We start from the raw sequence: 14,496 nt of genomic DNA, 5'->3' as shown, positions 1-14,496 counted from the left end.
AAGGAAAATGAGAGGTACACATGGCTTTTCATAAACACAGCAAGCATAGTGGATCTCTTGACCTTCAGTGCCAGCTACAATAGGTTACTCTCTTTCAGCAGAGGGAGGAGGTGGGATTGGGCAAGACATGGCTCTGCACTGGGGAAGCATCATCCATTCTCCTGGCAGCAAGAAGCAACAGATCGCAGCCAACCAGATAACTTGAATATACACTGATCCATGCTCATTTGCTGTCATATGCATTTAAAAAAAAAAGAACAAAATGTGGAGTTGTCTTTTAAAATTACTAGGAACAAGAAAAACACAAAAAAAAATATCAAGCTTTATAGCCTGTCTAAATCAATTGGCAGATGTCTTCTATACATTATTGCAGATCTTATTCCCAGCTCTTGCTTAGACAAAGGTATCCCATGCTTACTTGTTCTTTAATAGGATGCATTGTGAGAACATTTGAATTCTTTGTTGTCATGCAGCGCCGATACCTCTGGTCCAGAGCGCTTGTCAGGTCCCCAGTGCTATTATCACAGTTCTTTCACTAATAAATACAGTCAATATTTGAACAGAGGAAAACACACAGCAGACTGCTTTCTGTTATTATTCCCAACAGCTGGCAGTTAGATGGTGATCTATGTGCTTTGTACAATGACTCCCTGTTCAGAGGCCTTGCTTTAGTTAAAGTAAGCTATTATGAAAATGAAGAACAGCAGAGTATTCCCAGCTCCAGCAAACTGTGGCATCAAACTAACAAATCTTTTCTGCTGCCTCTAACTGGATTACCCATCAGTTGTCGCACGCGGACTTCTGAAGTGCCTTGTATGTGCACAAATTATTCTCCAGGCTCAGAGTAGTTCCCCTACAGGGAGGCCAATGAGGTGGCAGCCAGCATATCTCTCAAATTGGGTACATCAATCAAGTGCTTGGACAAGCTTGGCAATCTTTGCAATCAGCATGAAAAAGAACTAGAAATGAATGGCAAAAGGAGGAGAGAAACATTTACTTATACCGAGTGCTGTTTTCTAAGAGGAAGAAATAAACATAAAAGTAGGGAAAGATGGACCTGAAAATGTGCCGCTCTCCAAAGGATATTTTATATTGTTTAGTAATGGAAGGTTAAAATGTAAGCAAATGGCATAACCATATACCACAAGATGCAGCACACTGAAACTGGCAGTGCAAAGTGAAACTCTCACAGAAAATGTCACAATTGCCACAGAAAATGACTACAGACATACAGTATATTATTGCTCTGCAAACTGATGTCATAAAAAAATATTTTTGCAAGGAAACACGCATATTTGTTGAGGTATGGGAAAGCTTTATAGACACCCTTGCTAAACCGATTTAAGAACAAAGTAGCAGACTCACTAAAAGTAATGCACCCATCAGCGCAAGTTATTTTAAGGAGTGCGAGTTAATTTTAATGAGCGCGAGTTAATTTTAATGAGCGCATGCTACACACGGTCCTGGCAGAGTACCATGCACTTTATAATAATGGTCGATCTGTCTATAAATGCTGCACAATAATGACGTAGTGCAACCGTGATACTTCACTGGTGCGGCCGCTACTATGTTAATTAATGTAGTAGCAGCCGCACTAGTGAAGTATCATGGTCGCTCTACATCATTATCACGCTGCATTTATGGTGGCCACTAATGATCCAATCTTTTTCATCCAATCTTACCATTTCTATCTAATATAAGGGAACTGACTATAATATCCAATTAATATATTCCATCAGTTTACTCTTCTACTACATAGATTTGGTAAGATTGGATGAAAAAGATTGGATCATTAGTGGCCACCATTAGACGGATCGACTATTACTAAAGAGCGCATGGTACACTGCCAGAACTGTGTGTAGCGTGTGCTTGTTAACATTAACTCGCACTCCTAACTTGCACTGACAGGCGCGTTACATTTTTCTGAATCTGCCTCAAATTGTGGAATTATTTAGGCTGACGCAATGGTACCCAGAGAGAGTGCTCAATCATGATCCCCCTATAGTCATCAGAGGGCCTAGTGGCATCTAAGATTGGTATAGGAAAGAGTAAACAGATTTTCAGATGTTAATTAGCTCTTGAAGAACGATTCATCTGTATGTGCTATGATTCTCCAAGTCTTGAGTGATATGTAAAATATGATAATTATTAATCTTGCAGTATCAATCTATTTGCTTTATCTACTGATGGTTATATGATTGTGATTTGTTTTCATTCTGTACATTGCATAATGTTTCTATTCAATAAAAAAAAATTGTTTAAACAAGAAGCAAAACTGAAGCAATGTGGAAATACTCTTCAAAGGAAGCCCATGGCTGTACTCTTTCTGGAGTTTGTACTGCCTGGAAGCTCCCATCTGCATGAAACATTAGCAGCAGACTGTCTGCAAACTTGGGCATATCTGTATCACAGTTTGTGTAGGTTGCCACTAACGATCCAATTTCTAGCAAAAAATAATTCGTGCGATCAGATATTCTGATTGGAAGTGAAATTGTTCACTACACCAACAATGAACCAATCTTTGCTTCCTATCTATCACAACCAAGAAAATCCAATCAGATGATAATCCTTTGTTATCCATTTTGCCCATCAACAGAGAGTATTTACAACTAATCTGATCAGAATTTCTGATCGCTCAAACAATTTTTCGCTAGTAATTGTACCATTAGTGGCCACCTTAACCTCCCTGCCGTTATAAAAAATTGCTGCGCACGGCAGGGAGGGTGTTTTTTGGCATTATTATTATTTTTTTTAGCATGTAGCTAGCCTAGCGCTAGCTACATGCTTCCCCCCTCCCTGCGGCGTCCCCCCGAATGCGCCGATCGCCGCCGGCGCATATACCCATCCGGAAATCCCGTTCTGAACGGGATTTCCAGGAGGGCTTCCCCCGTCGCCATGGCGACGGGCGCGATGACGTCACCGACGTCATCGACGTCGTGACGTCAGAGGGAGTCCCGAACCACCCCTCGACGCTGCCTGGCACTGATTGGCCAGGCAGCGCACGGGTCTCGGGGAGGGGGCACCCTCTGATGCGGCGGGTTGCGGCGAATCGGCGCGGAGCGGCGGCGATCGTAAGTTACACGCATCTAGCAAAGTGCTAGCTGCGTGTAACAAAAAAAAATTATGCAAATCGGCCCAGCAGGGCCTGAGGAATCCTCCGCGGCAGGTTACCCCGAGCTGAGCTCGGGATAACCGGCAGGGAGGTTAATGGATGGTTGTAAATTACTGTGTTTTACGTTTTTATTTTACATGTAACCAAGATGAAATAAGATTTGCTTTTGTCCCTGTAATGTAGAGAGCTGAGATGAAGGGTTTGCTTTTTTCTCATGAAGGGCCTAAGCCCACTAACGCAGTTGTATCCTCTTCTGTCCGCTTTTCAGCATCTGTAACATTGTTGTTTAACTGAAAAGCGGACACAACTGCGTCAGTAGGCTCAGGCCCTAACAGCAGAGTTTCACTTTAAGTCCCCCTTCCTGCTATTCATCGCAGATGGGCAGTGTTACGTCCCATTCACACTGCAATAAAAAACACTGCATTTTCCAGAATGCAAAAAACCCCACAAAATTAGACCGTGAACGCATCCATGTTATTAATAAGATGCATTAACATTGTAAATCGGAACGCAAACGCAACGAGTATAGACTGCACTATGACCCCCTGCATTTTTCCACAACCGTATCGTGATCATGCCAACATCATATGCAATGGAAGCCTATGGAAACAGTACGGACTAGGCTGATTGCCGTACGCAAAACACTGACTCACCTGTTTGGTGGATTTGGTCCCACCACCACTGGCGCCCACCATTATTATCATTTAGTATTTATATAGTGCCAACATCTTCAGCAGCGTTGCACAGAGTATATTGTCTTGTCACTATCTGTCCCTCAGAGGGGCTCACAATCTAATCCCTACCATAGTCATATGTCTAAGTATGTATCATGTAGTGTATGTATCGTAGTCTAAGGCCAATTAAATGGGAAGCCAATTTACTTATCTGAATGTTTTTGGGATGTGGGAGGAAACAGGAGTGCCCGGGAGAAACTGATGCACACATCAGGAGAACATACAAACTCCTTGCAGATAGTGCCCTGCATGGGATTCAAACCTGGGACCCAGTGCTGCAAGGCGAGTCTGAGGCACCCCAATAGTTTGCAAAAAAAAAAAAAAAAAATGAGAAAATTCCCATTGGTTCATGGTGGACCAATGACAACCCTCCCTGTTGCTAGGTAGGATTCCTATTCTTTTTTTTATAATGCAACAGTGCAATGTAATTTTGAACCCAGTCTGCTATCTAGTCCATCAAAATGCCTGACAGTAGACACTGTGAGTGAAGCCTGCAAAAATCACTTAGGGCTTGTTCCCAATATGCACACTGTGTAGTGTGCCCATAATAATGTTAAAATGCACACGTTATTTCATAGCTTGGTCAGGTCAGTTATTTTGTAACACATGTGCTTTCACACACATTATCCAAAAGCACACTGCAGTGTAGACAGTGATTTGGCATTCTGCTTGAATCTTGCAGCTAATGAATCCACTCCATGTATGGCTTTACATTATCTTAACTCAATGACCCGCTCTATCACAGCTAAATGCAAAGAAATTACAGCAACATGTTTTTATTTTTCGTTCTTAAATTATGCTTCCAACATTAGGTGGTGCTGTTGTGCTATTAATGACCATTGAAAACGTCAGTAATTGGGTGACATCGAACGTTGGATAGGCAAAGTTCTTAAAGTGTACCAGAGACGTTATAATAGAAAGATTCAATACTTACCCGGGACTTCCTCCAGCCCCATAAGCATGTCTGAGTCCCTCGCCGTCCTCCAGCGGTCTGCTGTTCAGCCGAATCAACCCTGGTAACTGGCTAAGTCGCATCAGTCGGGGTCTTCTACGCATTAACTGGAAGAAGCCCTGGGTAAGTATCGAATCTTTGTATTATAACATCTCTGGCCTCCTTTAAAGGTTTGCTCTGAAGGATATTGCTGAATTTTTTTTTGCTGTGATTCAACAAATGCGAGTATTGAAAATTTGTCTATAAAGTTTCAAGTACAGTATTATGTCATGCAAGTAATGTGCTTATTTCAAAGTCAAGAAAGGGTAAGAAGTAATGTGCTTATGTATACTATAACCCCTTCCAATCGTTTTTCCTGATCACCCACCTTCAGCACTTCATTTTTCCAGAAAACTGCGGGGATGTGGGTGATGGAGGTATGAGGTGGTGGCGATCCAAAGAATCTGTACCTCCTCGTACTAGAGTGAGGAGGTGACCTGGTAACAGTGGTGGGGACAGCGCCAGCTCGCATGATGCAACTCCACCCCCTGCATGCATGCAAGCACAATTTCATTGTTATGCAGTGCTGCATGGTACTGGAGAGGTCGGACATTGATCCACATGGGGTAACACCGTGCCAAACTAGATCTAGCAGCAGTGCCTGTAGTGATTAACCCAAATACGCCCACAAAATAATTATATTACGTGGTGCAGCGATGGGGAATGTTGGAGTCCAATGCTTTGATTTAAAGAAAACCTGAGCTGAAAATTAAAAGTCAAAATAAGCTTTCACAAGTCATACTTACCTTCCATGTAGTTTACTCCTCAGTGTCTTTCTCCTGTCCCGCGTCCTGTTTGTTCACTGTGATCAAGGGAATTTTCCGTCCTCCATTTTGAAAATGGCCATTACCCATAACAGCTTTCTGGTCAGCACACAGTTAAACTGTAACATCACCCACTTGAGCCATAGGGAAACATGGACATTACCTGATGCATCAGTTTTCCTCTCAGCTATAACTGACAGCAACTGATATTTTACTGACAGCAACTGATATATTTCAGATCTGACAAAATATTGTCAGAACTGGAAGGGATTATTGTCAGAAGAAAATGGTGAGCTTCTGAGAGGAACTGATGTCAAGGTAACTATGTAATGTTCATTTGAAGTTACCTCATGTGTTTATTTTAAATATTTTTACTCAGTACAGGTTCTCTTTAAACAGGATGACGCTATGACACATTTTATCTGGCAACAGCACTATCTAGTGGCATATGTCCGACAGTGGTCCTATAGAGCAGTGTTCCCCAACCCTGTCCTCAAGGCCCACCAACGGTGCACGTTTTGCAGAAAACCACAAACATTCACAGGTGAGGTAATTAGTGTCTCAGCAGAGCCAATTAACTATCTCTCTGGATTTCTACAAAACATGCACTGTTGGTGGGCCTTGAGGACAGGGTTGGGGAACACTGAAAGTATAGAGGAAAATGCCAGTGTTGAACATAGTCAGACATAGGATTGGAAAGGATTAAATACCATTTCTTCATTTTTTTTTTCCTTTGCAACAAAACCCCCTTTCACCCCCTGCCCTCCTCTTTCCAACCAACACGATAAAGACTAAACTGTACAATGGCCAACTGCAGTGGTCAGTAAATCCACTCTCACAGTTGTTGAATCTCTGAAGTGGGATACAAGAAGGTAGGCCCTGTATTTAGATTTAGAAAAACAATGTCCACAACTCTGAGAAATGTGTATGTATGGGGGAGGGGGTAACTCACCGTTACACATGCAAACAGAAGGTGGCTCAGCTGAGAATCAGGCGAGGGTACAGGTGTTCCTGAGCATACTGTCGTCCCTATTCACCTCCACATGCATTGCTCTGCATGTAAGTGGTCTTTAGGGAGCCCGAGTGCTCCGTAAGAAGGGCGGCCCTGTACTGCGCCTGCGCAAGCATGCTCTCTTGCACGCTCACGCCTGTGCAGTATGGAGCCGCACGTCTTCGGGAGAACACGGCTCCAAGACTTCCAAATACCCTTTCAGTGGGGGATTGAAACGGGGTGAAGCCAGCACAGGATAGTGGGCACCGAGAGAGGAGACGGGAGGGCTCTATACAACCCAGAGCCTTCCCTCTCAAGTATTTGCTTCATTTTTTTTTAAATGCGGCTCCCATTCACTTTAAACAATGATTTTTTTCAGTTCTTAATGCCTTGTAATAAAGAATTCAAGAATGGTTATATATGTCCGGCACTTGCACAGTTTTTCCTGTATTTTCTTGCTACTATACATTATCAATAGTACTTCAAAGATTTATTATTTCTCTTCACATCTACAACAAAGGCTGCTTAATGATATCCTGCAAAAATATTTAATCAATGCCCACTGCATGGTCTATCGCACACAGGGCCAATTACATATTACGTCTAAATGCCTGAGAAGCAAGATCATGAGAGTCTGATGCGATGGGAAAAAAATTTAATAAGCTTCACATCAAACTTTTATTACTTCTTTATTTTAAAAGTGAAGTTGCTCTGTGATATACAATGCAATTTGAAAATGATTAAACTGGGTTTAAATATTTCAGACACTTTAAATATTTGGTCAATGAGGGAAGTAATGGCTGCAGGCTGTAAAATAAATACCAGGATTTACTCCTGCTATAGTTTCCAAAAAGATAATGGCCAAAGTTATATTCCCCGAATAAACCACATGTCTGCCTGAGATTCACGATCTTTCCCTGGCAAAGACGCAAATAGTTTAACTTAGCAAGTCCCTAATGATAGAGATATAAAGGAATATTACTGAAAGAAAATAAAGGCTCTTCTGATTTGTGCCATAAATGTTTGACCTCTTTTTGTCATTTTAAACATGATGAGAAAAAATTACTGAGGTTTTTTTTTTATTTTATAGTGAAAGCCAAGGAAAAGAAGCGCTTTGTGTGATCTATTTGATGTTGGATCACAAAGCTGTCCCTAGGTATCCTATTCTGTCTGCTGAATTATGGCAGAATTTGTAAGAAGTGCATGTTGATCTTCCATAATATGTTCTCTGTCACAGATCATACCTCCATACTTTGTGAGGAACACAATGCATTAAAGAAACGGCTACAGAAGATGTATCGGTCTTATATTAGAAAATGAATGGCTATGGGCAAAAGCACAACGGCTACATAGTAACCAATCCAAAAGACATTCTAGAGTCTCTAAGTCAGAACAATGGTCTATTTCAATGAATTAGAGATAGGGGCGGCTTTTGGCAGCATTTTTGGATCATCATAAATCGCTGGCGATTTCCAAAAAACGCTTTGCCAATGTAAGTTAATTGAGAGGAACCCACTAGAGAGATTGTGATTAGGGTACCGTAATTGCAAGACATGCAGCATTTTGGGAACATTTGCGCTTCAATGTAAAGTATATAAGCGCTGCTAAACACACATGCAAACTTGAAATAAAAAAAATTTGAAACGACCAATCATTGGAATTTGAAATCGCTAATCGCAATCACAATCACTGGCAAAAAGCTAACACTTTTTAACATCACTACAAAAATTGCTAATGAAATCTTTTACAAAACATTTGCATAAAACACCAGCAATTTACGATCACAATTTGTAAGGGCTAGAAACCACTAGGAATTGCAGACAATTCATTTTGTTCAGCACCAACTCCCCTGGAGATGCCACAGGTATCCCAAGAAGTCGCTGATCGAATACACAAAGTGTCTATTCTGATGGTCACACGGTCATCACCCCTCAGGAAGATATGGCAAACCCAGCTCAGGTGACTGACGGACACGTTTGTTATTGTAACGATTGGGGAATTATTTCCGTGGTCAGCGCACAAGATGCGCGCTGACACTGCGGAAATCCTCCACAAGCGTGTAAAATAACAGAACCCAGCTATGGTGCTAAGCACCTGTAGAGGGAAATTTCCACCAGCAGATGGAGCTGTGGAGTGCAGAGGAATAAACCCTCTGCGCTGCCACAGATGCCAGATGGGAATTGTACGAGGTGAAGCAATATAGGGCAAGATAGCCCTTGGAGAGAGAGAGAGAGAGCACAGAGACAGAATGTATGTGTGTCCACCAATCTAGTCGCCACTCGGCGACGGTGAACACACAACAAAAACCAAGTGGGAACACAATCGCCAGAATGGCAATTGCTAATAGCGACACCAGACTGAGTAATACAGAGCAAAGGAACAGAATAAAGACAGAACTGATAAACAGTAATCCAACACACAGGAGCAGACAGGACTAACTACACGCGGTCACCACACGTTAAGCGCAATAGCGGCAAAGCGCGTGCGCGGCACGGTCGCCACACGAGGAGCGCAATAGTGACAAAGCGTACCAACCCTGATTAACCAAAGAAGCACGAAAACAAAAGAGAACGCGAACGCTTGCTAAACGTTTACCTCACCGAGACGACAGCAAGTGTTCGTTCCAGACAGACAGACAGATGGAGCAGCCAGTAGCAACCGTTGCTCTGGCTACACTCCCAGACAGAGTACAGAAGGAACCACCGCCTCTACCGCTAGGGCAAATGTGATCCCAACAGACAGAACGATTTCTTGTCAACCGCCGCTGGTGACAAAGACAATCGCAACAGATAGACAGTATAAAGCAATACAGGCAACAAACAACCTGACTATGCTAACTGGAATGCTAGGGCCCTCCCCAGGAACTACTCTAAGATAGCAATATTAGCAAACAGTAAACAAAGGGATGAGACTCCAGGTAAGTTAGCAGGAACAAACCATCATGACCAGCAAGGAATTCTGGGAGGAAATGGTTTTTATACTGCAAGCCATCAGAGGAAGCAGCTAAGCAATTTGCATGACAAGTGGATGCAAATTCCTCCCCAGAACAGCAACTCTGCAGCTTGCAGAGTGGAGACAGGTCTCTTTTCCAGGGACCTGCAGCACTCAGACCTAACAAATGGTCAAAAAGCTGTCTGCCTAAGCAGACAGCAGAGCAGATCATTACAGTTATCCAGTGCGTGTCTTGAGCTATTCTGTTACAGATCTATCCTTGACAGGCAAGAGAGGAGGGGGGAGAATGGACATGAGGTTGAGGTACTCCACTGCAGGAACTACAGTAAAATTGGCCAAGGGTTTTCTCTTTGGCCGGAGGCCACTGACAAAGGGAATTACACGTGCTGCTGTGAAGAGGAGAAACTGCAAAAAGCTACCGGTAATCCTTCAGGTTACAGAGATGCTATGAGAGCACAGTGATACATGTCTGTTATTTTATGCCAGCAACTACTAAAGATCCGCACCATCAAAAAAAGTCCATGAGTGTGGGTCTATGATGATTTGAGAAAGGACTGGGAGGTCCGAAACGCCTGTGCGTCATCTGCCATTCTCCCACGCTGTTTTACTATGTTTTTATGTTTTTGATACCATAATAAAGATGGACTTTTTTTGATGGTGCGGATCTTTAGTAGTTGCTGTCAACACTCGGTGCTCCAGAGTGGATCCTTGCACATCATATTCCAACCATTAGTGCTGTAGCAATCTTGATCTAACTGTTATTTTATGCCATGCATAAGTTATAGATTATTTTTACATGCACCTAAATAAAGTAGACATTATGGATTTCTGGAACAATCAGTCTAGCGCATATCAAGAGACAGTTGATTTCCAATTATTGTACTATTGCAGCTTGGCTCCTCTCCAAGCAGCATGTTCTTTTCTGTGGAAGGGGGGAGAGGGCAGAGGACAAGCATTAGGTAAGTGGGAGGCGCTCTACTGCAGGAAATAAAATAGCAGCAAAGCGCTTTCCGCCTCAGCTAATCACTGTACTTGAAGCTGCTGATGTCAGGGGATACCTGTACAGGCGCTAGATTTCCAAAGAAAATGAGCATAAACTATTGTCTTGGGCAAGGAAAATCTAGGTGTGCACGTAGGATGTGTAACTTAACTCTTTCCAGTGTGCTAGAACTACCAGCTCAGGAGCTTAACAATATAATTTAACTACTTACTGCACCAGGTGCAGAATAATCACGGCCTGGAAAAACTTTATTTGCAGTCCAAGGGCCGTGAATACATGTCCTCAGGGGCAGGAGGCTGCCGCTCGCTCCAACGCGCACACTCCTGTCGCCGCCCATTAGCGGGGAGATGAATGAATAGGAAAGAAATTCACATTCATTAGTGTGACCCTGGCCTTTAAATGTAAGTGTACCGATAGTTAAATTTGGATTTTTTTTTTGCCACAGTGGTCCTTTGAAGGGACAGCAGTGGTAGGCATGAGGGTGGTAGAAGAAGATAGATATTAAGATAGGATAGATAATAGTAAGATCTTAGCAGTACACTTTAAAAAGCTCCAGCACAACAAAACTATAATACAGCTTTACAGCTTCCAAGTCAGGCAGGCCTATGTTGGCCACGTTTTACCCCTGCAATGTAGTAGAGTGGATGAAACAGTATGGGCCACCTAACCTTAGATGCCTTTTTGTTCAACAAACGAATGATGGTGGACTAAACACCAATATTTAGTCCAACTTATACAAATCCAGACACAGCTGCTTTCTTCTTCTTTAAACTCATGAAATAGCCTAAAGTGTCAAGGGGAGAAACACCACCCAAGGGATTACTAAAGTGACTTAAAAGCCATATGAAACCAACTAACATAACGTTTATCATATCTATCTATCTATCTATCTATCCACACACACACTGTGGGATGCAAATGTTTGGGCAACCTTGTTAATTTTCATGATTTTCCTGTATAAATCGATGGTTGTCACGATAAATAATGTCAGTTAAATATATCATATAGAAGACGCACACAGTGATATTTGAGAAGTGAAATGAAGTTTATTGGATTTACAGAAAGTGTGCAATAATTGTTTAAACAAAATTAGGCAGGTGCAAAAATTTGGGCACCACAAAAAAAGAAATGAAATCAATATTTAGTAGATCATCCTTTTGCAGGAATTACAGCCTCTAAACGCTTCCTGTAGGTTCCAATGAGAGTCTGGATTCTGGTTGAAGGTATTTTGGACCATTCCTCTTTACAAAACAGCTCTAGTTCATTCAGGTTTGATGGCTTCTGAGCATGGGCAGATCTCTTTAACTCACACCACAGATTTTCAATTATATTCAGGTCTGGGGACTGAGATGGCCATTCCAGAACATTGTACTTGTTCCTCTGCATGAATGCCTTATAGTGGTTTTGAGCAATGTTTAGGGTTGTTGTCTTGTTGAAAGATCCAACCCCGGCGCAGCTTCAGCTTTGTCACCGATTCCTGGACATTGGTCTCCAGAATCTGCTGATACTGAGTGGAATCCATGTGTCCCTCAACTTTGACAAGATTTCCAGTCCCTGCACGGGACACACAGCCCCACAACATGATGGAACCACCACCATATTTTACTGTACGTGGGTGTTTTTCTTGGAATGCTGTGTTTTTCCTCCATGCATAACGCCCCTTGTTATGCCCAAATAACTCAATTTTAGTTTCATATGTCCACAGCACCTTATTCCAAAAAGAAGCTGGCTTGTCCAAATGTGCTTTAGCATACCTTAAAGGGCACTACAGCAAAAAAAACTATAAAATTGAAAATATGTACAAACATATTCAAATAAGTACATTTTTTCCAGTGTAAAATGAGCCATAAATTACATTTCTCCTATGTTGCTGACACTTACAGTAGGTTGTAGAAATCTGACAGAAGTGACAGGTTTTGGACTAGTCCATCTCTTTATAAGGGATTCTCAGGGATATATTTATTTTCAAAAGCTCTTAGTGAACGGCAGTTGCTCTGTCCAACTGCCAAAAAACTGTGTAGCGAGCAGGGAAGCTGGCCAGCATCATTGTTTAAATACTTTTTTAGGGAATATCTTTATAAAGAATAAAAGCCATGCTGAGAATCCCCTATGAAGAGATGGACTAGCCCAAAACCTGTCACTTCCGTCAGATTTCTACTACCTACTGTAAGTGACAGCAACATAGGAGAAAATTAATTTATGGCTTATTTTACTATGAAATAAACATACTTCTTATTTGTATATGTTTGCACATATTTTAACTGTTTACAGTTTTTCGCTGTGGTGCCCCTTTAAGCGGCTCTGTTTGTACTTTGGGCAGAGAAAAGGCTTCCTCTGCATCACTCTCGCATACAGCATCTCCTTGTGTAAAGTGCGCCAAATGGTTGAATGATGCACAGTGACTATCTGCAGCTATATGATGTTGTAGGTCTTTGGTACTGGTCTGCGGGCTGACTAACTGTTCTCACCATTCATCGCTTCTGTTTATCCAAGATTTTTCTTGGTCTGCCACTTCAAGCCTTAACTTGAATAGAGCCTGTGGTCTTCCATATCCTCAGCATGTTCATAACTGTGGAAACAGACAGCTGAAATCTCGGAGACAGCTTTCTGTACCCTTCCCCTAAACCATGATGGTGAAAAATCTTTATCTTCGGGTCATTTGAGAGTTGTTTTGAGACCTGCATGTTGCTACTCTTCAGAGAAACTTTAAAGAGGAGGGAAACTTGCAATTGACCCCCTTAAATACTCTCTCTCATACTTGGATTCAACTGTGTATGTAGGTCAGGGGTCACTGAGCTTACCAAGCCAATGTGAGTTTTAATAATTAGTTCTAAAGGTTTTGGAATTAAAGGGACTCCGAGCTCAAAAAAAAAAAGAAAGTTGTACTCACCATGGGCTTTCTCCAGCCCAGTGCTGGTCGGGAGGTCCCACGCCGGCGTCCTGGCTCCTCTCCTTCTCCCCGCTCCGGAATGGCTGGCAGGCCGCAGCCCGGGCGACACTCTCCCGAGTGTCGGGCTTCTTCTTCCGCATATGACGCGGATTACGTCACACGCCGGCCGCCTCGCGTCATCATGGCGGCCGGCGTGAAAGTACTGCGCATGCGCGAACAAAGCGCGCATGCGCAGTACTTTCACGCCTGCCGCCATGATGACGCGAGGCGGCCGGCGTGTGACGTAATCCGCGTCATATGCGGAAGAAGAAGCCCGACACTCGGGAGAGTGTCGCCCGGGCTGCGGCCTGCCAGCCATTCCGGAGCGGGGAGAAGGAGAGGAGCCAGGACGCCGGCGTGGGACCTCCCGACCAGCACTGGGCTGGAGAAAGCCCATGGTGAGTACAACTTTCTTTTTTTTTTTGTGCTCGGAGTCCCTTTAATAACCTGGCTAATTTTATTAAAACAATTATTGCACACTCTGTAAATCCAATAAACTTCATTTCACTTCTCAAATATCACTGTGTGTGTCTCCTATATGATATATTTAACTGACATTTTTTATCGTAACAACCAACGTTTTATACAGGAAAAACATGAAAATTAACAAGGTTGCCTAAACTTTTGCATCCCACTGTATCTATATATCTACAGTATATCTATCTATCCAGTATACTAGAAGTGTGACGACAAATTTCCACTTCAAACCAAGAGTTTGGGCTAATGTAATGAAGAAATACCTGTTCTTCTCACCACTAAATTCAGTTGTTCTGGCAAGCAACGTGAATTTCTGTTGTCCAACAGCTAACAGGAAGTAATATGGGTGTCACAAAGGAAGTAATTTTTTCCTATGCCATTCCATAGTACTACATGTTGCTTCCTTCCCTTTTCTTCATGTGCCATCTTTCTAGCATTTTCATTGGTGATCTGATCGCTTGTGTTTGTGGCATTACATCTTTGACACCCATTCAGAATTGATAGATTGGCCCATATGCAATTAACTTTTTCTCCTTGTTTTCTCTT

The sequence above is a fragment of the Hyperolius riggenbachi genome, chromosome 1, assembly GCF_040937935.1.
Source record: "Hyperolius riggenbachi isolate aHypRig1 chromosome 1, aHypRig1.pri, whole genome shotgun sequence".
In the NCBI taxonomy this organism is placed as follows: Eukaryota; Metazoa; Chordata; class Amphibia; order Anura; family Hyperoliidae; genus Hyperolius; species Hyperolius riggenbachi.
The sequence above is the reverse complement of the archived record's forward strand: the minus strand, read 5'-3'. Positions refer to the sequence as shown.